The 27,284-nt window shown below is 37.2% G+C and overlaps 1 long non-coding RNA gene across 3 annotated transcripts in view; it reads right to left on the minus strand.

Annotated features, from left to right (window-relative positions):
- Positions 1 to 1,853: 1,853 nt before the first annotated feature.
- Positions 1,854 to 27,284, minus strand: part of LOC124102562 (uncharacterized) — a 104,178-nt gene continuing 78,747 nt past the window's right edge. For all 3 annotated transcript variants that reach the window (XR_006854910.2, XR_006854906.2, XR_006854907.2), the window contains one exon: positions 1,854 to 4,031. This is a non-coding gene — a long non-coding RNA (uncharacterized LOC124102562). The remainder of the gene's footprint in view (positions 4,032 to 27,284) is intronic.

A 27,284-nucleotide genomic window follows, 5' to 3' on the forward strand; every position in this document is an offset into this window, starting at 1 on the left:
GATTTAACTAAGGGCGCTGGGCCAGCAGGGGTGTTACCATTTGCTGTACCTGTGTGTTAATGCTAAGAAGAGACATTTTTTTTTCCTCTGGATTATAAATTTGTTATTCAAATAACAGCCACTAAAAGACTTACAAGGCCTATGGCTGCTTCATATGAAAGGTATATCAACAAGGTCAATCACAAATAAGGGTCAACATTTATATTCTTATATAGAGGGTTTCTGGAATCTTTTACATTTCATTTGCTGAAGGCACTTTATGGGGGTTTTTTTGGTAAAAATCACTGGGTAAGGATTTAAAAAGGAAACCCCCCAACTCTTTCTTGGAAAGGCCCATAGTTTCACAGAATATATGAAAACTACAGTTAGGAAAGGCCACATGTTCTCTGCCCAGGTATATAATATAGGAGGACCTTTCACCCCAAATTATCATAACAAGCATTATTTTAAATTGCATTTCAAAATGAAGCACTTGACCAATATGCTTATAAGCACTAAAATAAAACCATTTCCAATTTTTGCAACATTTTCTCCTCTCTATTACTTCTTCTATTGACACATTATCCCTGTTACTATTTTATAATCATGATAGATTTTTTTTATTTCTATTGAGCTAGAATCAGTTTAAACAGTCTCAGCTTCTTGTTTCCTACACACACTTGTTTTGAAGACTGTCTTTTTCAAATATCAGATGTTTAATAACATTCAATGACAGTTCTTATCAGTGAATGCATCCAGTTGTTTCTCTTACTTTTATTTTTGAAACTATAATTAGAAACCACAACATTTATTATACATAAAATTATTATAATTCTTAAAATTGCCATCATAAAAATATTTTTATCAGCATTTAGTCTACAATTTTTTAAATTTCCCTGCATCCGAAAGAAATTTTAAAATTTCACATACACAGTGTTTACATGCATACTGATTCAGACTATGAATATTAGAGGACCTTTTAATAATAGAGAGGTTGCTCAAAAACATTGATATTAATATCAATACTTAAAGTTTTAAAATAACAAGAATAAACTAAGTAGCAATCAGAGGTTACTAATTCTCATTGTGAATTTTTAAGTTAATAATTGGTAATTAATTTTAAATCAAAAGGAGTGATAAAAAAAACCCATTTCTGAATTCTAGATTCACACATAAATCTCAGAACACTCACTGTGTATATTTGTTACTAAGAAAGGAGATCATTGGTATTAAACCCCTGCTTAAATTAACTGTAAGATGGGAAATAAATTAGAGGCAGTACTCTCCTTAGAATTTGTATGAAAACATATATTAACATAGATGTAAGATAACAAGAGAATTAATTGAAAATAAAGTAAAATATACAGAATGATGAGGATAAATTACATTTTACTCCTACGAATATCCAAGCATTTGTTAATATGAAGATACCAGCAAAGCACGTCTGCGGTAGTTGTGTGGTATTTGCACCAGACATAGAGAATCACGTTTCACATGAAGGTGATCAACAGCCTTTCTTTGGCAAACTTCTCTGCATGCATTTTCGTGTATGTTCATGTGCACCAGGGAAAATAATACACGAGAAAGCTTTGTATATTGTTAAAACACAAAAGACAGATACTCCCAATAAATCTAAAGAAAAGCCATTGACAATTTTATAAAAAAAAAAAAAAGTAGTTCCACTTGTTAAAAGGCACCAGGGGATTAGAAAAAATATTCAAGGTCTTAAAGGTTTTAGAAAGCTTTTTGTTGTTGTTGTTGATCTCACTGATAGTCATTTTTATTCATTGGTTTCTACCTGCAACATATTTTGTTGTAGAATTCTGTCCATTCTTTTGTGTTCTATATATTGCTATGAAACTATATATGCTATATTCCTTAAAAGTGGAATTTATTTAAGGAAAATCACCATAGGCATTTTAAAAAGTCATTCTATAGGATTAATCCTGCTACAAGAAAGAATAGGTATTATTAACATACAGATGTGCATTAGGGAACATCATAAAACCTAAGGCAAAATGTTTAAATCTTAAATTTAGAGCAAGTAAATAGTGTTAATTATTCCTCAAACTACACTCATTTCAATATTCCAGTTAAAATTGTCCTTGTGTCACCAATAATATCCAATACCTGTTCCTCGAATAAGTGAAAAACAGAAACCAACTTATACTTCGCAGTGATATATTCATTCAGCTTTTAGACCTAAAACTGTCAAATATATTCCTCTCTCCTGCTTACTTGGTGGTGTAAATTCAAAACCCTTATAATCTTGAATGCTTTCCTGATTACATGATTAAGAAGAAAAAAACCACTTCAGTTAGATTATGCTAAATGCATTGCACTTGTGAGTTAATTTTCATATCTTCCTGGGAAGATCTGCAGACAACCAGATATGAAAAGTGTACTAGACTGAGACATGAAAGGGGAGAGCAAATGGCTCGCATGACCACTATGTCTGCACACATTCTACAAAGGGCAAATCCTGAAATTTTTACATTTTATTTGAATAAATGACATTAAAAATGTTCTCAGTGGGAGCTGTTATTTAGAAAAACTTTAGGTTGTTTTTTTTTAATGACATTAAACAAAGCAATCTATCTTTAAAAATATCCATTGAGGGGCTAGGGTTGTGGCTTAGCAGTAGAGTGCTTGCCTAGCACGTGCAAGGCCCTGGGTTCCATCCTTAGCCCCACGTATAAATAAATAAAATAAAGGTATTGTATCCAACTACAACGAAAAAATAAATAAATATTTTTAAAAATATATCCATTGAATGGAACTATGATTGCTTAGGATGAGGGATGGGGAAAACAGATGTTGGTCAGGAGATATTAATAAAATTTCTAAATAACCACTGAAAATAAATACTTAAGAGCATCAAGCAAACTGAACTGTATCATTCATAACTTTATCAGTTATGGAACCTATAGAAGGAGCTCAATAAATATTTTTCTGATATATTTGTTTCTTATAAATCTGTCTGAGTGCATTTGTGTATATGTGTGTGGCTCCCAATTATACAATGAGCTAGAGAGAGAGTATAATTACAGACACAACTTACGCTCTGTTACTCCACTGGGTCACTTCTTAATTTCTTTCCCAATTCTTTATTTCCCTGAGGTTTAAAAGAATGACTATTTGCATGGTCTATGACCATCGTGTAGATCCTAACAAAGGACACAGCCATAATTAGGCATTCCAGGCCATGATCTTAGGATCAAAACCACACAATTGTAATAACTGGAACACAAGGCAACTTGACTTGCTCAGATTTCACCATAGTTGAATTACTTGTTTTCATTTTAAACTGGAGAGATTTGCCTCATCTCTGTTTTGGAAGCTTCTCAGGTTTTATACCTGACTTCCTTTCAATCTGGACCCCAAGTGAACAAGATTGGTTTATATGTAGTCTCTTAAATTTTTCAATAGTTGATTACAGCTTTGGGAACGAAATAGACTTACAACAACAGAGTTGTTAATCTATATGAAGTCAACGCACACGTGCCTCTTTTGTATTTTACGTGACTTAGCAGTAGTAGAGGCCGAAACATCATAGGCATTGATGTTGATCTAAATCACAACTATCATTTAACACATGTGCTTGACTTAGACTTTTATAAAAAAATAAAAATAAAAAAATAAAAAAGACTGCCTGTGTGTAGGCAATGAATTTCTGAATTTTTAAAATTCACTTTTATCAATGACCTTTTATAATAAAAAATGCAAAATTCTATCTAATCCAAAGTTATAGAAAGATAGCATTTCAGAAATGTGAAACAGCCAGCGAATGATGGAGTGAACAGTACAAGAGTGGCTACATTAGTCTTCCCGTCTCACAGGCAGGAGCTCCAAAATGCTGTTGGACACAACGCTTTATTCGAAGAGGTTTCACACATGCATTTTTAATCAGGATTATATTTCACAGAGATCTGTCACCGCTCACAAGTGCAGCCGGCCGGTCCTCCTTGAAATGTATCAGCTCTCAGTCTCAGCCCTGAACTAGTTTTTCTTTGTACAAATCTGGACTTGGTGATCCACAGGACTGTGTTTTTCTTAGAAGGAAAAAAAAAATCCCTTAGAATTGTGTAGGACCCGCATGCCCATTGTTTTTAATTCAAACATACAACTGCTTTAACCTGGACTATCTTCAAAGTCACTCTCTCCGCCAAGTTAACAGTCTAAACGTTTGGCTTTAAGGTATTTGCTAAACTTAGAAGATCTAGTAAGTGATTATTTTAAATTCAGTCATTTACATAAATTTTTGTGTTGAATTGATCCTACTTTTTTCTTCTATTCTTGACCTTTTGCATTATTAATCTATTCTCTCCTATAATAATTATTAAGACCAAAAAAATATAGTGAAAAAAATGTTTATATGGGTATTTTTTCTTTAGTGTTCTCTAAATATTAGATATATAATATAAAACTATTATAAAACATGTTCTTACCTATAAGTTTAAAATACCCTAAAGAAATTCATAAATGCAGAGGAACAACTCAAATGTATGAATGTGCATATAAATATAACCCCAATACTGCTTAAATTAACAAAATGCATACATGAGCCAAGAGAGATTAATGATTAGTATTAGTCATTAATCATTGGTGTAATTAAGATTAGTAGCAGTTACTACTAGAAGATATATATATATATATATATATATATATATATACACACATATATATATATTGAAATTTTTCATTAAAAAATCTGTTTTAGAATGACTATATTTTAAAAGGTTTAGCTTATGTATAACAAAAAAATCAGTCTCAGATATTCAAATTAGTACAAAATCAGAGATTTTTAAAACTTAAGTTCGCATATAACATGTTTAATGTCTAATGAATGTTAAATCTCTATTAAAGCAACCCAGCATACATTATGCATCTAGCAATTAAAACTTGTCTCAAAAAAGACTTCAAAAATAGTATGTGGAGGAAGATTTTTCTGTTATAAAAATCTTTCAAATCAGTGAAAAGGCAAAAGAGTAAAACCAGTTTAATATCTATAGTTTGGGAACTACCATATAACAGCAGATGTCCAGAAAAATATCCCAACACTAATAGCAGATTTACATGAAGTAACTATATCTATATGTTGTCAAGCAACTGGTCATAAAAGCACTGAATAAAAGGGCATTTGAAATTGGATAGTTCTGAAAATACCACAGCTGATTTTTTATATTCTCTGACAGTTAAGAACAAAAAGACTTTCAGACAAAGATTTTAGACATTCCCTGTGATTTTGAACTTCCCCAAAGTTTATATGTAAGATTACCAAGTCTGGGACGCCAAAATAAAAGTCAATACTAAGGCACTCGGTTCTGGATTCTCAGTTGCTCCGTGTTCACTGCATTACTATATGTACCATCATCATCATAAACACTATACATTTTAACATCTGCCAAGGCCTTTAAAAAGCTGAGGCTTATGTCTGCAAAACTGGGAGGAAGAAAGGCCTAGAATATTATACTGTGTCTTTTCTAGAAATATTATACTTCCCATGTTAATGTTTCTTCCACTTTACCACTAGGAGAAGATTTTTGAAAATAAATTTCAAAATTCTGTTGCATCTGATTAGAGCACAAATACCAAAGACTCAAAATTTTCAAGAGCTTAAAAGATAAAATTGCCTTTCAAATCCATACTGTTGTCTAGTGTAAGGACATGGAAAAAAGGGGGTATTAAAGCAATCATACTTTTTTATCCATTGCTGTAGCATTTAGTTAACAAGGAATCCATGGGTTTAGAGTTGCTTAGCCAACAGTCTTGAACAGCACATTTATAGTCTCTAAATGGTCTCATGTTTCCAAAGTGAAATTTTAGAGGGTATTAGTTTAAAATATTTATCTCTGTTTAGGAAAATCTCTCCGGTGTAGTCTTTTAAAAAAATCATTTTATAAATTACTTTCCCTCAGCAAATATTAATGTTTAATGTATAAGTATAGAATAATAGTAGTAAAATAAAATCATTTAAAACATAACCTTAAAACAATCTAAAAGGATGTCTCTACATAAAACTGATCAATAATACATTATACTTTTCTGAAAAATATGGTTTATATCAACATAAATGATGACTTCACTGTTTATATTAAAAAGTACAAGCCTAATCTTCTTGGATTCTATTGAAGTTGAAGATATGTTAACTCTTGTATGTTTATATTATGTTTGTTGTTCTTTACGGTGGTGAGGATCAACTGTATGTTTATAATTGTGCTTGTTTTTGAATGTATAGGATGTTTTTTTTAAAATAGATAATGAGCATATTCAATTTGTTATACACAAAATTTCCTGGTATTATAAATACAGCAATACACTTAGAGTCAAAAATATTTATTTAAATAAAGATTCTTACAATTTGGTGCCCCAAGTCATTGATTCCTGTTCTGAAAATAGGAATCTTCTGTCTTCCTCCACCTACCTTACACCTCTGTCAGAGTGAAAGTGACAGTCACATTTCATGTTTCTGAGCCACACAGGTCCCATATATAACAAATTTCAATCTCAAAGAATGAGGAAAATGTCTCTATCATATCTCCCTATGTGTTTTCTGCTTATGACAAATGTCACCAGAAACTGTCTTATTTGTTTATTCAATTCTCTACCTCCTGTCTCCCTTGACTATACTGTAAGCTCCTCATGGGTGGTGACATCATCCTTCTCATCACGGTATTCATAGCACCCAGTTCAGGGCTTGGCACATCAAAGATGCTTCATTTTTTTTCTGGTCTAATTGTACAAAAACTGTGTTCCAATAAATATGTGGGAACATAATGTCCCTGCTGCCATCACCCAGCAATGTGGGAGTTCCACGTGCCAATCAATCTGTCACTAGTGGGTAACTTGACCATCTCATTCAGTAAACATGACCCAACTAAATATAAGCCTTTACGTTCAAAAGCTGTTTCCCATTTTCAAAGATCCTACTTGAACTAATGGCTCAACAGCAGGTAAATAGGGTTATGATTATTTTTATTTATGCAGGACATAAATGATTGTTGTTTTTAAAACCAAAGATCAAACCATTCATTGTGTCTCAGCTCTTTCTCACCTAGGTTACATACTTAGTTTCTACAAGTGTCCCTTACTCTCTCCCTTCATGACTTTTCTCCTCTATTGGATCATTTCCACATCAAACCTGCAATATCACCTATCTGGAAACAAACCCTCAACCCAGTCTGGTGCAGTGGTGCACACCCGTAATCCCAGCTACTCGAGAGGCTGAGGCTGGAAGATCCCAAATTCAAGACCAGCCTCAGCAACTTAGCAAGACTCTGTCTCAAAACAAAAAGCAACCTGGGCTGGGAATGTAGCTCAGTGGTAGAGCATTCCTGGGTTTGATTCCCAGTATTGGGAAAATAAATAACAAAAACCTTCAGGTAGGGAAGTAAGCTCAGTGCTAAAGCATTTGTGTAGTATATGCAAGGCTCTGGGTTCAACCCCTGGCACCACAAAAAAAAAAAAAAAAAACTATGATGATGATGAGATAAAATAGAAACCCTCTTTTGATCCATCACTGGGCTGCAACTACCACTTCTTTTCTTTGTTCTTCTACAGCAAACCAACTATAAAGGGCCATCTGTTCATTCTCTCTACTTCCCACCTCCCGTTCCCCTTTGTACCAACTTTAATCAAGATTTCAACATTTCCACTCCACTGGAACCTCTTCATAGAAGTTACAAATGATACCCCCTTTTGCCAAATTCAATAGTATCTAGTTTTCCATCTTCATCTAACATATCTCCTTACCAGCGTTTAAGGACCAATCACTTTCATCATTTCTTTTTTTGTTTGTTTTTTGGAACTGGGGGTTGAACTCAGGGGTGCTTAATCACTGAGCTACATCCCCAGCCCTATTTTGTATTTTATTTATTTAGAGTCCCACTGTGTTGCTTAGCACCTTGCTTTAACTGAGGCTGGCTTTGAACTCAAGATCCTCCTGCCTCAGCTTCCCAAGCTACTGGGATTACAGGCGTGCAGTGCTGTGCTTGGCTCACTTTTATCATTTCTGAAACATTTTCTCTCTTTAGCTTCTCCCTGCATCATTGAATGAACCTTCTCAACCTCCATTGATCAGAAAGTAGATCATCAACTGCTCTCTCATTCTCTAGCTGCTGGAGTAAGCCAAACTCGGTTTTTTGACCCACTTCCTAGGTGGTCAACTGAAATCAGTTGGCTTAAATGCCAGCTATGATTGTTGTTTTTAAAACCAAAGATCAAACTTCTGAATTCACTTCTCATTTTCTACCTATTCTCTGAACTCATACCTCAAGTAGAATGTCTACAAGAAATCTAAAACCTAATATAGCAAAAGATGACCTTTCGATTTCTCCCCCCAAATCTGTTCTTTCTACTCTCTCTTGAATCACAGTAAATGATATCAAGTTCCCCCAATTACCCTAGAAGACAAATAAACCAGTCAAGGAATAATCTTTGACTCATTTGTTTTGTTTCATAGCTTGCATCTACCAAAAAACAAATCAATCAAGGAATAATCCTTGATTCTTTTGTGCATAGCTTGCATTAGCAAATTCTCAACTTCAACTTCTAATTATAACTAGAATCCAATCATGTCTCATCATATTCTCTGTCTCCTTAGCGAAGGTATGTTTCAGCTCTTCCTTGAAGCATTATTATAGTTCCCTAAATTGTCCTCTGGTTCCCATTCTTGTCTTCCTATGGTCCATCCATTTTTAAACCCAAAATAACTTATATCCCTTGCTAACCAGAGCCTTCCAATGGCTTTCCATCACACAGAATAAAATTAAAAGGCCTGTGGGTTCTACATCATTTGCCCCCACCCACCCAACAATTTTCCTAAAACTTTCCCCACATTTCCTCAGTCTTCTGCTCCTTCCCAAATCTGCTGATCACACTCTTCTTTCAAGGTCTTCAAGTTCATTCTCTCCTCTGCATGGAACATTCTTTACCAGGTATTCCTGTGGTATGCTCCTCTATTCATTCAGGCTCAGTTTCCAAGCTATGAACTGCTTATTTTCTAACCTAGAATGTAAACTCCACCAGGGCAGAGTTTTTCCTCCTTTTCACTGGTATGTCCCTATCATCTGGCACAGTGCCTAGCTCAAAATACGGTCTCATTATTCAAGGAAGGAAGAAAAGGAGAAAAGGAAGGTGTGAGGGAGAGAAAATGGAGAAACTAGAAAAGGAAGAGAAGTAGTAAGATGATTTGGAGACTGATTGTGTGTGTGTGTGTGTGTGTGTGTGTAATTCTAAAAATCAATCTAACATACCAAGCCTAAGTATCATTGCAGATTAAGTTAAAAGGGCTGAACTGAATGTGGTGCCAACAGGAAGTGGTTTGTTTCTCTCTCACCAGTGGCCTCAAGGTTCCCTCTCATTTCTTTTACCATATGACAAATTTCTAGTATATGCCAGGAGCTCTCTAGACATTTCAGCCGAAATCAAGAGTCCCTTTAGAAGTGAAGACTCACTTCAGAGTTTTCAAATTTTATGTGAATTGAATTTAAAAGTTTAACATTCAATCCATATCTCCTCCCTTCTTCCCCCAATTCCCAACTCGGGCCTGAGCAAGGCACTGCTCAGGGAAATCGAGGGTACTTATTACCATTTTGCATTTCCGTGCCTGCTCTCCTTCCTGTTTCTGGGTATTCCGGGGCTGGGTGGGGGATGGTTTTCAGGAAAGTAGAGAAAAGGTATTTTCACTTATCCGGTGTAGTTTATGGTGTTTCTTTGCTGATACTAGCCAGCACTGCCCTGGCAGGCATCCAAAAGCTGGTCTTTCAAGAAGCACATTTGTCTGTTTCCGTGAGAACATTTGCACTGAATTTCGAAGCAATTCAGAAGTACATTTCTTAATGGTACAGAGAGGTGATTTGGGATGGAAAGTCTGAAGACTAAAAAGATGGCTTAAATCTATTACTCTTGGAAAGAGATCACAGATTAATATAAAAGGAATAAAAGTACTCAGGTTGCATTTGAAGCTATGCCTCATTAATAGGGATATTGACACCAAAAAAATATACACAGTAAAAAATATGCAAAGCAACTAAACTTGTATTTTTAAATCATATGTAGACTATATAATTATAATACATAATCAGTATTTAATGGTGTTTAATGGTATATTTTAATTTAGTAAGTTATTCAACTAACATGTAACAATACATATAAATAATACAAAACACATAAATAATGTCACAAAAAAGATGACACAAAGTAAATTCAAATAATCTTTGATATATACTAGACACCTATGAAGGGATGATAAAAATTTAATAATTTTGTACAGTATACCAAAGGAGAATGTTTGTGGCAAGTTACAAGAAGTCGAATTAGATCTATCCTTATACAGCAGTTCCCTAATTACCTGGAATGATGTGTTGCAGGGTAATTCAATTTCTCATAAAGCCAAACAGTTTTCAACGAAAACAGGAGAACTACTGCAGCAATACTTACACTGATTAGTCATCATGGCAGATTTTTTTTTTAAAAAAAACTTTATTTTAAAATTTTAATTGAAATTTTAATATGACAGAATAATCAATTGTCCAGGACAATCCTTTTATAACCAGGAGCATTTAATCAGCTACAACACAGAGTCCTGAGTGGTGCTCTCCCTGTCAGAGGTGGTGCTCGGATACCAGCCGAAGCTGATTGCATTAATTAATGCATGTTCAAAGAAAAAAGCAATTATGATTAATAATTTTATACTTTATGTCAGCACACGGGGAAATGTGAAAGTCAATCTTTTAGCGTTTTCCCACTTACTAAAGAAGAACAAGTACTCTCTTTTTTTCCTTTTATGGACTTCCACACATGCTAAGCTTTCCTGCCTTTTTTATTGTTTAGTGCACTACAGTTAAACATAATAGAGGGGTTCGTTTTGACCTATCATAAATGCATATTACACAGTTTTCTCGATTTCAATCCCCAGAACCATCCTGTTTCTTTCACTGCTGTTGCCTGCAGAATCCCTTTCTCTACTCTTTTGGTCTTCCTTCTGTTTATTTTTTTAAATGGATGCACTCTGGATATATAAAAGTAGAATGCATTGTTCCATATTCACAAATGCACCTAGCATAACTTGGTCAACTTTACAGTGGCACATGCCTGTAATCCCAGCAACTCAGAAGGCTGAGATGGAAGGACTGAAAGTTTGAGGCCAGCCTCAGTAACTTAGTGAGACCCTGTCTCAAAAATAAATAAATAAAAAGTAAAATGGCTGGAGATTTAGCTTAGTGGTACAGCACCTCTGAATCCAGTCCCCAGTACTGCACACACCGTCTGTTTGCCAATCAATCTTTTCTTTTTTCTCACCCACACAAACCGGTTTGCTCTAGCTGAACTGGTTGGTCACTTTCAACTTTGCCTTGTGCCTTTCTACTCTACCCTTACCACTCACAACTTGCATCATCCTGGATTTCCCTCTCACAACTTATATCATCCTTCAAGGTCAATTTACATATATATATATAAATATATACAATTTACATATATATATATATATATAGAGAGAGAGAGACCTTTATTTTATTTATTTATTTATTTATTTATTTATTTTTATGTGGTGCTGAGGATTGAACCCAGTGCTTCACACACGCTAGGCAACACTCTATCACTGGGCCACAACCCCAGCCCTTAAGATCAAGTTTAAAAATAACTTTTTTCCTAAGTATTTACTGCTCAACCCGACTGACCATGTCATCTTCTTTTTCTTAACACATACAAAGGTTTGTATCACCCAATTTGCTCTGAGCTTTTACCACCTTTTATTGCAATCTTTTGTGAACCTATCTTTTCAATTAAAATATAGGCTCTAGAGATGAAATGTTATCACATACTCAATTGGATTTCTCGCAGTCTCCATAGGACCAGGTTGCATGTGCATGTAAATGCATGTGCATGGAGGTATGTGTGGATGCATTTCATTCATGCAATAAATACTGATTATGCTCCTACCTGATCCCTGTGCCAGTTACTATCGATGGCCACCAGGACCTGGAGATAGAGCAGTAAAAACAATTGACACAAGCCTGAGTCTTATGTAGTTGATACTCTAGTGAAGAATTTAGACAAGCACGTAATTAAAGTACAATGAAAACGTGTCACATGTCATGTGTCACGTAATGAGGTCGGTTGGAGTGAAGGGGAAAAATAACTTTCCCAGACTTGAATACAGGTGATAGAAGGGGAGAATCAGAGGATAGATTGGAGTCTTTGACGTTAAGAGGAATGTGATCCTTCTAGAGAAATAGGCATGTATGTGAGAGAGGTCCAAATAAAGAAGGAGCCTAGGTCACTTGCTAAACTGAAGTCTACAGTAGAGTGTAGCCAGAATGAGGAGCAGGGGAGCAGGTGGGCAGCACAGGGATACTGTTAAGTAAGAAGGAAGAATTTCAGGACAGATGAAATAGCCAATCCAATCACATGCTGCCAAGAAAATAAATGGGATAAAGACTGAGAAATGTCTATTGGATTCAGTGTAGAGACCTTGGATGACTGACAAAATAGTTTCAAAGGTATGGTAGCCTTGAAACAAAATTCTCGAGTACTGGGGGAAATAAGTAAAGGAGGAGGAAGTGAGAAGATGGTGTAGATAATGCTTGTATTATGGTGTACCATGAAGAGGAAGAGAGACAAGGGAGAAGAGGGTTTAATGGAAACATTTTGATTCAGAAAACATGTAGAAGACTTGAGGGGGTAAAAATCTAAGGGGAAAGAGCCAAAAACAAGAAGAAATTGATGTTCCAGGCTATGGGGGTAACCAGCAAGTCAAAGTCACTTAGAGGGTGGGACGCAACGAGATGCAGGGCACAGAAGGAGTGAGGCAATAAGTCGTGAGTCTGCCTCCATCCCAAGGAGCGGGATGGGAACAGAATGAGGCGGGATGCACAGGAATGTCTGCGTTGGCTGATACGAAGTTGAAGAACTAACAAGTTCTCTTTATTATCCCTGCTTTAATAGACTCACTCTCATGCCTGAAAGTGTCATATTTCTTTCCAAGGCTGATACTGGATAGACCTAAAACATTCTATGACTTTCCATCTGAACTAGAAAGAACTAGCAAAGAATGAGCCAAAATACATTTAGTTGAGAGTAGGCAAAGTAGGTTCCATGAAAAGGCTTCGCCACTCACCCTAACCTCCCATCATCTGGAGAGGCCCAGGAGTCATTTATGATGAGACTCAGGACACTTAGCATATTCCAGTCCAACCTAGAACAATGTTGCTCTTCAAGTTTTCCCATCCAGGGATTGACTGGAGTCTCACAGTCGGTGCTAAAGGTTCAGTATACTGTTGTAGTCAAAAGGAGGTTGTGGGAGCAGCATGAGGCTGTTTCCAGAAGTACAGTCCAGCTCAGCAGCAGTTTTTTTTTTAATTTATTCTTTTTAGATATACATGACAGTAGAGTGTATTTTGACGTATCATACATACATGGCAGATAACTTTCCATTCTTGTGGTTGTACATGATGTAGAGTTTCACTGGTCATGTATTCATACATGAACATAGGAAAGTTACGTCCAGTTCAACCTACTGTCTTTCCTATTCCCATCCTCCTCCCTTCCCTTCATTCCCCTTTGTCTAATCCACTAAACTTCTATTCTTCCTCACCTCACCCCACCTTATTATGTCTTAGTATCTGCATATCAGAAAGAAAATTTGGCTTTTTGTTTTTGGGGATTGGCTTATTTCACTTAGCATGATAATCTCCAGATCCATCCACTTACCAGCAAAAGTCATAAAGTCATTCTTTTTCGTGGCTGAGTAATATTCTATTGTGTAGCTATAACACTTTTTTTTATCCATTCATCTGTTGAAGGGCACCTAGGTTGGTGCCACAGTTTAGCTATGAATTGCAGCTCAAAAGTCTTTCACTTTACATGTACAAGAGTCAGCGAGGGAATTTGTTTAAAATGCCTAGTTCCTGAGCGCACATCCAGAATTACTAATTCAAACAGATCCATGGAAGAGCCCAGGAATTTCCACTTTATACTACTACCCCAACCAAAGGCAGATGGTTTTTCCTTGAACAGAGTCTGGTAATGAGAAATAGAAAAAGGTGGGCAGAAAGGCAGGCCAACTCAGCCCACTACTCAGCCTGCTTCTCTAGGTACTGGTAAGATTCTAATTCTTCACAAAACACAGCTGGCAGAGAGGGATAATGAGAAAGGGTGGGGCACCACAGACCTCAGTATCAGGGCCAATAAACTAGTGATCACAACAACTTAAGGAAAAATAGAAATCAATCTACAAGATAATACTGCTTTTTAATACACAGTTGTTTGTTCCCTTCGTCAGACATTGGTGGCCAGCCAAACTAGCTTTGTATGTCCTTTGGTCCTTTGTTCATGAGAATGGAGGCAATAATAACCCATCAAGATGTTCTCTCATTGGTTCCAGGATTAAAAATGACTGAGCATAATAATTGGGATCAACCCTGGTGTGAAGCTGGGACTAGCAGGGATGACAGATGCTGTCACACTCGACCCATTACGGATCTTCCCATTTCCACTGGAATTTGCAACATCAATTTTCTCATTTATATTTCTTCCACATCCAAGTCTCCTTTGTCTGCAAATGTGTTCGAATATACTCACCTTGGCAAGAAAAAAAAAATTCTCATCTCTGTTCTTACAGAGCTCTCATCCCATCTTTTGCCAGAAGCCACTGGACGGCATGTAGTTACAGTTACCTTAGTTCCTCCACTTCTCATTTTCTCTCTAATCTAGTATTTCTCAAAATGTGGTTTGCCTCAGACTCTTCAGAGATGCTTATTAAACATGAAGATGCCTATGTCTCCCTCCACAGCTGCCAAATGAGAGTTGTTTTGACAAGACTCCCAGGTTACTCACAGATACTAAAGCTGAGAACAAGCACCATTATATTCTAGATTCTACTCTCCATAACGCCAAAGACACTGTTTCTCCAGGCTCATTGATGACCTTTAAACAACCAGATCACCTGATTCTCACTCATGCTGTGCACTGATAGATCTCTGTGTTTTGGGCTTCTAGGATAAACAAGTGTTTTCTTTTTCAACTTCTGGGGTTATTCTGCTGCCATCTCCTTCCCTGGCTTCTCTTTCTCAGTACCTCATGGGTCTCCTCTTCCTTTATAAACTCCTCCTGGGTGAGGTCTTCCTCGCTCAAATTCATGTCCAGCAACTGTCTGATTCTCTGCCCCTGTGAAATCTCTGTCCCTGTTGTTGATGTATCGTTTTCCTGCTCCTCCATCCTAAGGGAACCAGAGCTCCCATTGTCGTAACAATGAACCAAGCACTTGAACCAAGCACTTCCAAAGCAGTCCTCTTCTAACTCCCCCCGCCTAAGACACGTCTTGACTAATTGATGTAGACAAAATATTCCCAGTTCCTGAATGCTAGATTTTCTCCCAAAGTGGGAGAAATGGTCCCCAACAAACCATGTCTCCTGATATCTGTCCCCAGCATTAACGTCCTTCACAATCAATATGGCTGACCCTGACTCATTTTGATCAGTAGAGTGTGGCAGAAGTCACACAGTAACTTCTGACACAGGACTTATGAGATTTTCAAATTCTGCTTGATGTTGTTTGGCTTGGATATTTTTTTTTATAAACCTAATTGCCTGATCTGAGGAAGAAGCACTCCTGTGAACTGGCCTCTGAAATTCCTTCTACCCAGCCTCTCAGAATTTCATGGTAGCTAGGATTATAAGGAATTTCATTTCTGCCTTTAGGAATCAGAAATGCATAGATACATCTTTACTTACCAGAGTGGAATCACAATCTCTTCTACCGTCCACTAGGGAATTCAACCAAGAATTGGTTGCAATCCATCACTTGCCAAGGGCTCACTCAAGATCCAGGATATTTAAGTGATACATAACACTATTTTATTCACTCATTTTAAATTTATAAAACATATAATACCCAGACTATACCTAGGCCTTACAGAACAAAAGAAATGAAGCAAGAACCCTGACCTGTAATACCTCCTTTTCTTGTAAGAAGTCAGAATAGAAATAAAAATTACAATGTAACATTAAATAGCTGATTCAGAATAGCACAAGGAAGGATGTAATTCTGTAGGGCATGGAGATAGGAATGCTAGTTTGAAAAGCACTTACATAGAAGATAATATATTAGCAATGTTCAAAGGGCAAAAAGAAAAAGAAAAATTATAAGAACATTCCAGATACAGAACACAGTATTTACAAAATCATGGACACATAGGAAGGAATAAGGCTAAGGAAGCAGCCAGTGGGTTATTCAAGGCTTCCTGTATCCTAAGGAATATAGAATCCAGCATGGACTAGTGATTTAAAATCTGATAAATTTGGTATTAAATATCTACTCTACCCCTTACTAGTCTATAGGAAAATGTAAATTACTGAAACTGCCTGGTTGCTCTGTCTCTCCATCTATTAACATAGTAATAGCCAGGCGCAGCTGCATATACCTGTAACCTCATCAGCTCCGGAGGCTGAGGCAGGAAGATCACAAGTTCAAAGGCTGCCTCAGCAAAAGCAAGGTGCTAAGCAATGCAGTGAGACTCTGTCACTAAATAAAATACAAAATAGGGCTGAGGATATGGCTCAGTGAGTTCAATCCCCAGTACCAAAAATAAAAACAAACAAACAAACAAAACATAGTAATAATTTTCTCCTCTTTTAATTCAATGCACATAATTTGAATAAGACATATGGTACCTGCCTTCAGAGAGCTTATAGCTAATATTGCTCTGAGAATTCCATCAAGTTGTTAATATGCCTAGCATCGTACCCAGCACAGAGAAGAAACTGTAACCACCATTAGTAACTTAATGAGATTAATTTTAATGAGGTCGTATCATGCAAGGGCTAGAAAATTCATCTTTCAACAGGAAAGTTAACTTAACAAATGTTGGACAACCATAGTCTCCACCATGTTCTCCTATAAATGCCTTGATATCACAGCTATAAGGCTTTTTAGGATAATTAACAAAATGTTTATCAATAAGCTGTTTAATTTTGTTTCCAACACTTATGTAAGCAGAAGTTTCTCTTTTTAAGAAACCCTACTAAAATGCTGTGAAATTAATGTTCTGCCAAGGCATTAAAAGCATTTTTTAGTCTCCCTGATTCAAAACCACTAATCTGGAGAAAGTTATTTAAGCTATCTGTGGCTTGATTTCCTCACCTATAGAATAGCAGCAAAATGCCTACTTCACAGGTTGCTGTAAAAATCTAAAACAAAGAGAAAAACCTTTAAGCCTAGTAAGTGCTAAAAAATAACAATAACATAAATTCTTATCGTACACTTTTCAGAAAAATGGCAGTTTTATTGTACTTTAAGGACTGCATGAGACAAAAAGCTACACAACTATTTTTGACAACTTTTTACTAATATCTGAAACAGTAAAGTCAAGAAAAATGTTTGGAACTATTTATAGCTAGAATGGCTGCAAGTGAATACATTCTCTTCTGTTCCAAACAGTGTAAGACTAGTCCATCTAAAAGTAAAATCACCAGTACCATGCTGTTTTTGTTATTATTGCTCTGTAGTATAGTTTGAAGTCTGGTATCGCTATACCGCCTGATTCACACTTCCTGCTTAGCATTGTTTTTGCTATTCTGGGTCGTTTATTTTTCCATATGAATTTCATGATTGCTTTCTCTATTTCTACAAGAAATGCCGTTGGGATTTTGATTGGCATTGCATTAAACCTATAGAGAACTTTTGGTAATATCGCCATTTTGATGATGTTAGTTCTGCCTATCCATGAACAGGGTATATTTTTCCATCTTCTAAGATCTTCTTCTATTTCTCTCTTTATGGTTCTGTAGTTTTCATTGCATAAGTCTTTCACCTCTTTTATTAGGTTGATTCACCTCTTTTGTTAGGCGGGTGGACCAATGGTACAGAATAGAGGACACAGAAACCAATCCACAAAACTACAACTATCTTATATTTGATAAAGGGGCTAAAAGCATGCAATGGAGGAAGGATAGCATCTTCAACAAATGGTGCTGGGAAAACTGGAAATCCATATGCAACAAAATGAAACTGAATCCCTTTCTCTCGCCATGCACAAAAGTGAATTCAAAATGGATCAAGGAGCTTGATATCAAATCAGAGACACGCCGTCTGATAGAAGAAAGAGTTGGCTACGATCTACATACTGTGGGGTCGGGCTCCAAATTCCTCAATAGGACACCCATAGCACAAAAGTTAATAACTAGAATCAACAAATGGGACTTACTCAAACTAAAAAGTTTTTTCTCAGCAAAAGAAACAATAAGAGAGGTAAATAGAGAGCCTACATCCTGGGAACAAATCTTTACTCCTCACACTTCAGATAGAGCCCTAATATCCAGAGTATACAAAGAACTCCAAAAATTAGACAATAAGAGAACAAACAACCCAGTCAACAAATGGGCCAAGGACCTGAACAGACACTTCTCAGAGGAGGACATACAGTCAATCAACAAGTACATGAAAAAATGCTCACCATCTCTAGCAGTCAGAGAAATGCAAATCAAAACCACCCTAAGATACCATCTCACTCCAGTTAGATTGGCAGCCATTATGAAGTCAAACAACAACAAGTGCTGGCGAGGATGTGGGGAAAAGGGTACACATGTACATTGCTGGTGGGACTGCAAATTGGTGCAGCCAATTTGGAAAGCAGTATGGAGATTTCTTGGAAAGCTGGGAATGGAGCCACCATTTGACCCAGCTATTCCCCTTCTCGGTCTATTCCCTAAAGACCTAAAAAGAGCATGCTACAGGGACACTGCTACATTGATGTTCATAGCAGCACAATTCACAATAGCAAGACTGTGGAACCAACCTAGATGCCCTTCAATAGATGAATGGATAAAAAAATGTGGCATTTATACACAATGGAGTATTACTCTGCATTAAAAAATGACAAAATCATAGAATTTACAGGGAAATGGATGGCATTAGAGCAGATTATGCTAAGTGAAGCTAGCCAATCCCTAAAAAACAAATGCCAAATGTCTTCTTTGATATAAGGAGAGTAACTAAGAACAGAGTAGGGTCGAAGAGCATGAGAAGAAGATTAACATTAAATAGGGATGAGAGGTGGGAGGGAAAGGGAGAGAGAAGGGAAATTGCATGGAAATGGAAGGAGACCCTCAGAGTTATACAAAAGTACATACAAGAGGAAGTGAGGGGAAAGGGAAAAATAATACAAGGGGGAGAAATGAATGTCAGTAGATGGGGCAGAGAGAGAAGAGGGGAGGGGAGGGGAGGGGAGGGGGGATAGTAGAGGATAGGAAAGGCAGCAGAACACAACAGACACTAGTATGGCAATATGTAAATCAATGGATGTGTAATTGATGTGATTCTGCAATCTGTATATGGGGTAAAAATGGGAGCTCATAACCCACTTGAATCAAAGTGTGAAATATGATATATCAAGAACTATGTAATGTTTTGAACAGCCAACAATAAAAAATTTAAAAAAAAATAAAATAAATAAAGATTAAAACTAAAAAAAATAAAAAATAATAAAAATAAAATAAAAGTAAAATCACACTGATATAAGGTGACTGACTCATAGTGGGGTAGGGAGGGGGAGCATGGGAGAAATATATGAACTCTAGATAGGGCAGAGAGAGGGGGTGGGAGCGGAAGTGAGGGGGCAGGGGGTTAGCAATGATGGTGGAATGTGATGGACACCATTATCCAAAGTACATGTATGAAGACACAAATTGTTGTGAACATACTTTATATACAACCAGAGGAATGAAAAATTGTGCTCTATATGTGTAATATGAATTGTAATGCATTCTGCTGTCATTTTTTTAAAAAAAATCAATTTAAAAAAGTAGAACCAAATAATCTCTAGTGACCCCTATAAACTGTGGATTATAAGAAACAATTATTTCATGCTTTAACTACCAAATGATACAGAAAGACTATTTTTTCTCATGTCTTTTAAGAACAAATAGCTAGGTCGGGCTTGATGGCGCATACCTGTGATCCCAGCAGCTCAGGAGGCTGAGGAAGAAGGATCAAGAGTTCAAACCCAGCCTTGGCAACTTAGTGAAGCCCTGAGCAATTTAGTGAGACCCTATCTCTAAATAAAATACAAAATAGGGCTAGGGACGTGGCTCAGTGGTAGAGTGCCCCGATGCCCCTGAATTTAAAAATAAATAAATAACAAATAGCTAAAAATGTAGCTTCCAGAATGAAGTCAACGCATGCTTTAAGTCAACAGGTGAAAAGCCATGAGCATATTTACAGCTGTGAATGCACAGACATGTGCAGACGCCGTACAGGCCTGAGACGGATCCTCTCCTGCAAATCCTTCTATATAAGGATGCAAACGTGCTTCTGCTCTGTTCCTAATTTTCACCGTACTCATTTTTTTCTCATCTTCTTTTCATTGCCATCAACATCAACCTCATCAACTCATCAAAAAACACTATTAATACCTGAGCTGGGAACCACGTCGCGCAGCATACAAAGTGCACTGAGCTTCCAGATTAAACAAGTAATTATACAAATGCCCTTTAGTGCACATTTACCAGCATAAAATCTGCATGAGGGGAAAATAGCCAAGTAAGCCAAAGTTATACATTTCTAAACACAAACACATCACCTGAGTTAAAAAGAAGAGGCTTAATGAAAATAAACAGAGCTTTAAAAGAGAGATTTAAAGCCTAAATGCAGCTTAAGACAAGTTGTGACTTTACGATATCGCATAAGAGTGGCTTCACACACCTTAACGGACAGGAAGGGACCCTCTTTGGTGCCACGTTAAGATAATCCTCTGTCTTTAAGAAATATTTTTTAAGTGGGGGAAAAAAAGTATTTCTACAAACATAAAAATCCTAAGCACTTTCTGTGTTGTGTTCTTTCATTGTATTTAACTTCACTGTTCTAGGAACAGAACTGTGGTTTTTAAAAAATGGAAAGAGAATGTACTGAAATCCTGAAATCCTGAAATATCTAACCTCTGCAGAATGTTCAAGTGCAGCCTAGTGGTCCAAAAGGTTTCCTACCTAAGATGCCCCCCTCCTCCCCCCACATCACCAACACAGCCAAATTCTTGTATGGCCCTGCACAGCCAGACAGACTGATTAGAAAGATAACAAACAATACTACATAAAGATTAGCAAAAGATAATATATTAAGGATACCATGTAGATTGTTCCAGACACCAAAACTTTAATGTTTGCATTTTCTTTATCCTGAAGTTTTATGATGAGTAAATGGACAATTTTTATGATGCTTTTACTGTTGGAATTTTTTTTCCCCAGGCTGGAGATGGAACCCAGGGCTTTATGCATGCTAGGCAAGGGCTCCACCACTGAGCTGTATCCCCAGTTCCCTTATAATGCTTTTTGAAGTAATGAGTACACCCAGTGGACTAACAACTCTGCTTATGCATGTGCTACAAATACCTGCATTCTAGATTCTCACCAGAGACTATAATAAATTCATCACCATTTTAAAGAAATTCATCACCATTTTTGTGTGTGTGTGTGTGCCAAAATGCCGATGTGTGTGTATGTGCATGAACGCTCAGAACTGTTACCCTTGTAATTTAAAAACTTCCCTAAACCACAATAATATATGCTTAAGAGAGACCTGAAAAATAAAAGCTCCTTCAAGTTGAACAAAGCTGCAGTTATTCTGAAAGAATTCTGAGCATTGTTTTCATGGTTTATTAGTAAATGTGATTTAAAAAATTATTAATAAACTTTTCTTGGTTAATTAGTAAATGTGATTTCTAGGTTTATTCATCATTCACATTTTTCTTCAGAATTAGACTGGACATCTAAGAACTTCCAGAAAGATCCTGGTGGAATCACAGAATTGGAGGAAGGTAGGATGAATCTTCAAGAGAATGGGATGAAGTTGGGGAAACTCGGGGAAGAGAGCAGAAGACGGAGGGTCATTCCTTTCTCTTCTATTTTACCCTTTTTCTCCATTCTCACATGCCCTTTCACTTTGACCTTGGATAATTCATGTCAACCATCACCTCTTGCCCAGCTTGGTAAAGCCACAGATTTGGCACCTGCCTCCCTCTCTCTGGGTAGAGCAGCTTAAAAGTTCAGTAAAAGATGGTAAATCTCTCTTCTTTAAGTAAGAAAAAGAGGGGAGAATTTCTGGAATTTGGCACTGACATTCATACCATCATTTTAATATAATAGTGCAGCCATTCAGTAGAAAATCAGATTCTCACATGGATCTTTCCAATCCTGGAGTATTGCCAGAATAACCATTGCTCATTGATTCTTTTTTTTTTTTTTTCCTTTTCCACCCATTCTCGCAGTGCTTATATTTAAATTCTTTCCTTGGATTAAGCCAGACCATTTGAAATATGACCACTTTCTTCCCACAGATTTTGGAGTTTGTGTTAATAGCTCTGAATTACGCTTTCATGCGCTCTCCCAGGTTTCCACTGAAGACTGAAGATCTTGCCATGAACATATGACATAAAATATGGGATTCTATGACTATATACAAAAGTATATACCTAGACATTCTTAAAATGTGAATTTGACTTTAATAGTTTCTGTTAGGACCTGAGATTCCACATGTCTATAACTAAAAATAACCTACACTGGAATGATGCTCCTCTGTTTTCCAATAAAGGTCACCTCCAGGGAAGGAGGCAGAAAAAGAGAAGGGAGAAGAAAGCACAACTATACCTATAATATTTTATCTTTTATTTAAAAACTGGCTTGAAGCAGATTTTGAAAGATAATAAAATATTTCAGATCCAGAAACTGAGTTATATTTTATACATTACTTTTTGACATATTTGAAATATGGAATTCAAACTAAACATATAAAGAAGCCAGCATACAAAATTCACTAATTTATTTTAAGGAAGTTATTTAAAACACTGTCCTCCACAGCATTCAAGTAATATTGTGAACATAAATCACTTAAGGATTGTTAAAATGTTTATTTGATTTTAATAAGTTTGGGTGGGGCCTATGATTCCACAGTCTAATGAATTACAAAGTGATAAGGTCCAAGAATCGCAATGTGAGTAGCACTTTTTCACAGTATACCACAGGTTCACTTTGTGATGAAAGCACCAAAGAAATTTCTCAAAAGTCTCAACTTAAGGAAAAGTTATGCTTATCCTCAGTAGTTGGTTGATTTTTAGCTTGCGAATGATATACATCTTGTTTCCTTTGTTGCTGCAGCCACTAGTAAGCTCAAAGGCAACCTATCAAAGGTAAAATCTATCTTAGAAATTACACAATACTGTACGATACACATTCTTATCCACTAACTTACTCTAATTTTATTTTGCTACTCTTATTTTTCTTCTGTTATAGTTTTAACAACCATATGTTTTTTCCATTGCTTCACATGTATGTGTGTGTGTTTATAAACTACCTCCTATCCTCTCAGCAGTGAGGTTTGGCATATGTAAATTAACACATAACAAGAAGATCACAGTTATGAGGGGCTTCACAGTCTAATGGAGGAAAAAAATGTGGAAAATTTAGATGGAGTATGTAGAACCATATAGGATTTGTAGGAGGAACTATCTCTTCCTGCATGAGAGTACCTGAAATATTATTGCTTCTAGTACCACTCTTCTCACTAATATTCACAGTCACAGTTATGCTAATGATCACTGTCTACCATGTGCCCAGCACTAAGCAGGGTATTCTATTTCCTTTACCCTTTTTATCTTTTATCACACATAATCCCACCTGATAAATCTGTGAGGATTTTATTATCATATTTCGAAGGTCCCGCAAGGTTTCTCATACAGCTGTAATCAGGACAGAGCAGCTTTAACCCTGGTGTCGCGGCACCACCAAGATCAGGCCTTCAGGGTCACACAGAAGACTCCCAGAAGCCTCATGAAGAAGAAAATGCTTGCTCTAAGACTTAAAGTTCCTAAAGGAAAGTCAAAAGTTTGAAAAGAATGAGTAGGAAAACAGAAAGAGGAGGAAGGAGTTACTCCAGATGGGGAAATGGTGGGCAAATAGGGAGAAAGGTAAAGAGGCAGAGTCAGTTTAAGACTAGCAGGTTCAGATTAGCAGTCATGAGGACCTTGTGTTATGGTTTAGATATGAGGCGTCCCCCAAAAAACTTATGTTTGAGACAATGCAAGAATGTTCAGAGGTGAAATGATTAGATTCCAAGAGTTATGACCTAATCGATAAATTAATCCGCTGATAATGGATTAACTGGGTGGTACCTGTAGACGAGTAGGGAATGGCTGGGAGAGGTAGGTCACTGGGAACGTGCCTTTCGAGGTTACATTCTGTCCTCAGGGAAGAGAGCTTCTCTGCCTACTGATTGCCACGTCCTGAGCTGCTTTCCTTCACCACACTCTTCTCCCATGATGGTCTGCCTTACCTGGGGCTCAGAGCTATGGAGTTGGCCTTCTAAGACGGATCTCTCTGGAACCATAAGTGAGGAATAAACTCTTAAGTTGTTCTTTTCAAGTCTTTTGGTCACAGTGATGAAAAAGTTGACTAAAATACCTTGTTTGTAGGGAGGGGGAGGCAGATGAGGTAGGAGTCACACTTCAAAGAGACCTGTACACCCTGCAGAGAAAGTAGATATTCACCTGTAAACAATGAACAACTGTAAGAAGACGTCAGCTATGAAGGCAAGAAGATTTAACTCTGTGTTTGAAAGTGTCACTTTCATGGTGGTGTGGAAGATGGACTTCAGGAAAACAAGGAGCGAGGGAGGGAGATGACCAGAGGCACTTGCCATAGTTTGGGTGAGTGTCCAAACTGAAGGAAAGGCCAGTGGTGTTAGAGAAAAGGGTTTATTTGAAAGGTTTTCAGAAACCAGATTCTTTAAGGCTTAGTATGATTTAAATATGTGGATTGAAAAACAGGGAAGGCCAAGATTGAACACACCATCCATGTTCCTGGCTTAAGACACTGCGTGGACAGCAATGACTGACCAGGTGGGACAGGTGAGGGAGAGATGAAAAGATGCCCTGTTTTAAGGTATTAGTAGGAACATGAACATGAAAAGATAGAGCCAAGAGGCATAGATACTGCATCAAGTGCATGTTTGTGGTCACAAAAACTACAGGAATGAAAAGTTCCTCAGTAGGAATGCTTATAAAATGAGAAAGGGGCATAAAAGTGCCAATATTTAAGGTAAAAGTTGAGAAATAAAGACTTGGAAAAACGCACTGAGAAGGAAGAGCAGACTGTAGGAAGAAGATCTGAAGGAAATAATACCCCAGGAACCCCATGTGGGGAGAAGAGAAAATTTAATAATGTTCAATATGTTACAAGACCAATGTGATAAAGATTGAAAATACTGATTCTAAAATTATAATATCTCCTTTAACCTTAAAACAGAGGGATTCAGCAAAGTAACTGGTAGACAAAGTGGGTAGAGATGAAGACCTTGGAGAGAGCAGGGGCAGGCCATAATTTCAAGAATCTTGGTAGAAAAGTCAGCAATCTGGAAGAATCTGCCATGAGAGAGTAAGTCTGGTTAAGAGAGGAGAGTTGGGTCAAAGGCACCTAAGGCAAGTGACAGATCCAGGAGCACTGATAGACATGGAGAAAAAGAAGAGTTAAGGTGAAGATAGTAGTGATTTCTTGAACAAGCAAAAAAAAAAAAAAAAAAAGGAAGAATTTGGGAGAGATGGAAGGCCAAATGGTTATTCTAAAAAAGTACAGAGGTGAAGACTTGACCATGAGAGCATGCTCAAGGAATCAAAATCAAAGGTGAGACCACCACGGGGCTGGGCTGCTTCTGTGGAGTCAAGTTGGAGGTATTAACGTCCATGAGGTAGAAGAGCTAGCTCAGCAATTGGTCTCTCTTGAGTTTTCACATAGATGCTGTTATTCCTCAAGATCCCAATGAGCGTCGAGGGGCAGAGGAAAGCTGAGTCACCTGTCAATGTGTTTGTGTGGTAGAAGAGACAAACACAGGGAAATTTACTAAAGGACACGGGTTTGCTTGAGATTGGAGGTGGAACTGTCTACAAGGAGGAAGTATGGAGAGGCTAGAAAAATGTTGACTATCCCAGCGGCTCAGGAGAATCGTGAGTTCAAAGCCAGCCTCAGCAAGTTAGCAAGGTCCTAAGCAACTCAGTGAGACCTTGTCTCTGAATAAAATACAAGAAAAGGGCTGGGGTTGTGGCTCAGTGATTAAGCATCACTGAGTTCAATCTCTGGTATAAATAAATAAATAAGTCGATAAATCTATCTATCTGACTTTTTCCCCAAGGCTGCAGAGAAGGGGAGGTAAAGAAAAAGCAGCATCTGCTCTTTACCATTATGAAGTGGTATTATGGAGGGTGGGATGAAGACAGGATGTTCTATGAAGTGACTGAGAAATATGCTTGTTAGTATGTGATTTGTCTCAACTTTAAAACCACCCTGCTATAATCTGATCTGTTATTCTGGGGCTAGATCTCTGCAGACTTTTTCTGCCTTGCCTGCTGCTCCCTGCTGAACTCTGACATTAGGGGGCACCAGAGGGAGGCTGGAAGGCTGGTGACTGAGAAGGGACTGAGTCCTCTTGCCTCTCTAGCAGGACCTCAGCAGTGGCTGCTTCAACCTGGCCGTGACTGGGGACTCCAGGGACAGCAGGTGGCTCCAGTTTGTGGTATTCCCATACTCCCAGTCTGGCCTTATGGTTTCGACTCAGAAGCTTCAGCCCAGTCAGTCAGAGTCACCTCCTTTGAGTCTGATTTCACCCCTGCAGGGCTATTCTACCAAGCTTCTACACTGTCATAATCTCAAATTCATGTGGCTGTGACTTTATATATTGCATTTTTAGTGATGATTTTTCATAAACATAAAAATAACTTGAATACTTAAACATTTTAAGCCAAAAAAAAAAGTTCACAGAATATGACCAGCTTTAAAAATTTTTCAAAATGTCTCCTCGTAAAGAGAAAATCTACAGAAATAAAGTAAATATTTGCAAACCATTCATCCAATGAGGGACTATTATCCAGAACATACAAGGATCTCAACAGCAATAATATCAATAATCAGATTTTAAAACGGACAAAAGACTTAAAGAAACATTTTTCAAAGGAAGACACACAAATGGCCAACAAGTATATGATCGTTAGGGAAATACAAATCCAAACCACAATGAAATATTAGAATCAAAAAGATGCAAAGTAAGTGCTGGGATACAGTTGTGCATACCTGTAATCCCAGCTACTTCAGAAGCTGAGGCAGGAGAATCAAAAGTTCTAGAACAGCCTAAGCAACTAAGTAAAAGCCTGTCTCTAAATAAATGAAAAACAAATAATAAGGGTTAGGGATGACCAGTGCGGCAGTGCACGCCTATAATCCCAGTGGCTCTGGAGGCTGAGGCAGGAGGATCTCAAGTTCAAAGTCAGTCT

Source organism: Marmota monax, unplaced genomic scaffold (assembly GCF_021218885.2).
Source record: "Marmota monax isolate L192 unplaced genomic scaffold, Marmota_monax_Labrador192_F-V1.1 WCK01_AAM20220418_F8-fsc00002, whole genome shotgun sequence".
NCBI lineage: Eukaryota > Metazoa > Chordata > Mammalia > Rodentia > Sciuridae > Marmota > Marmota monax.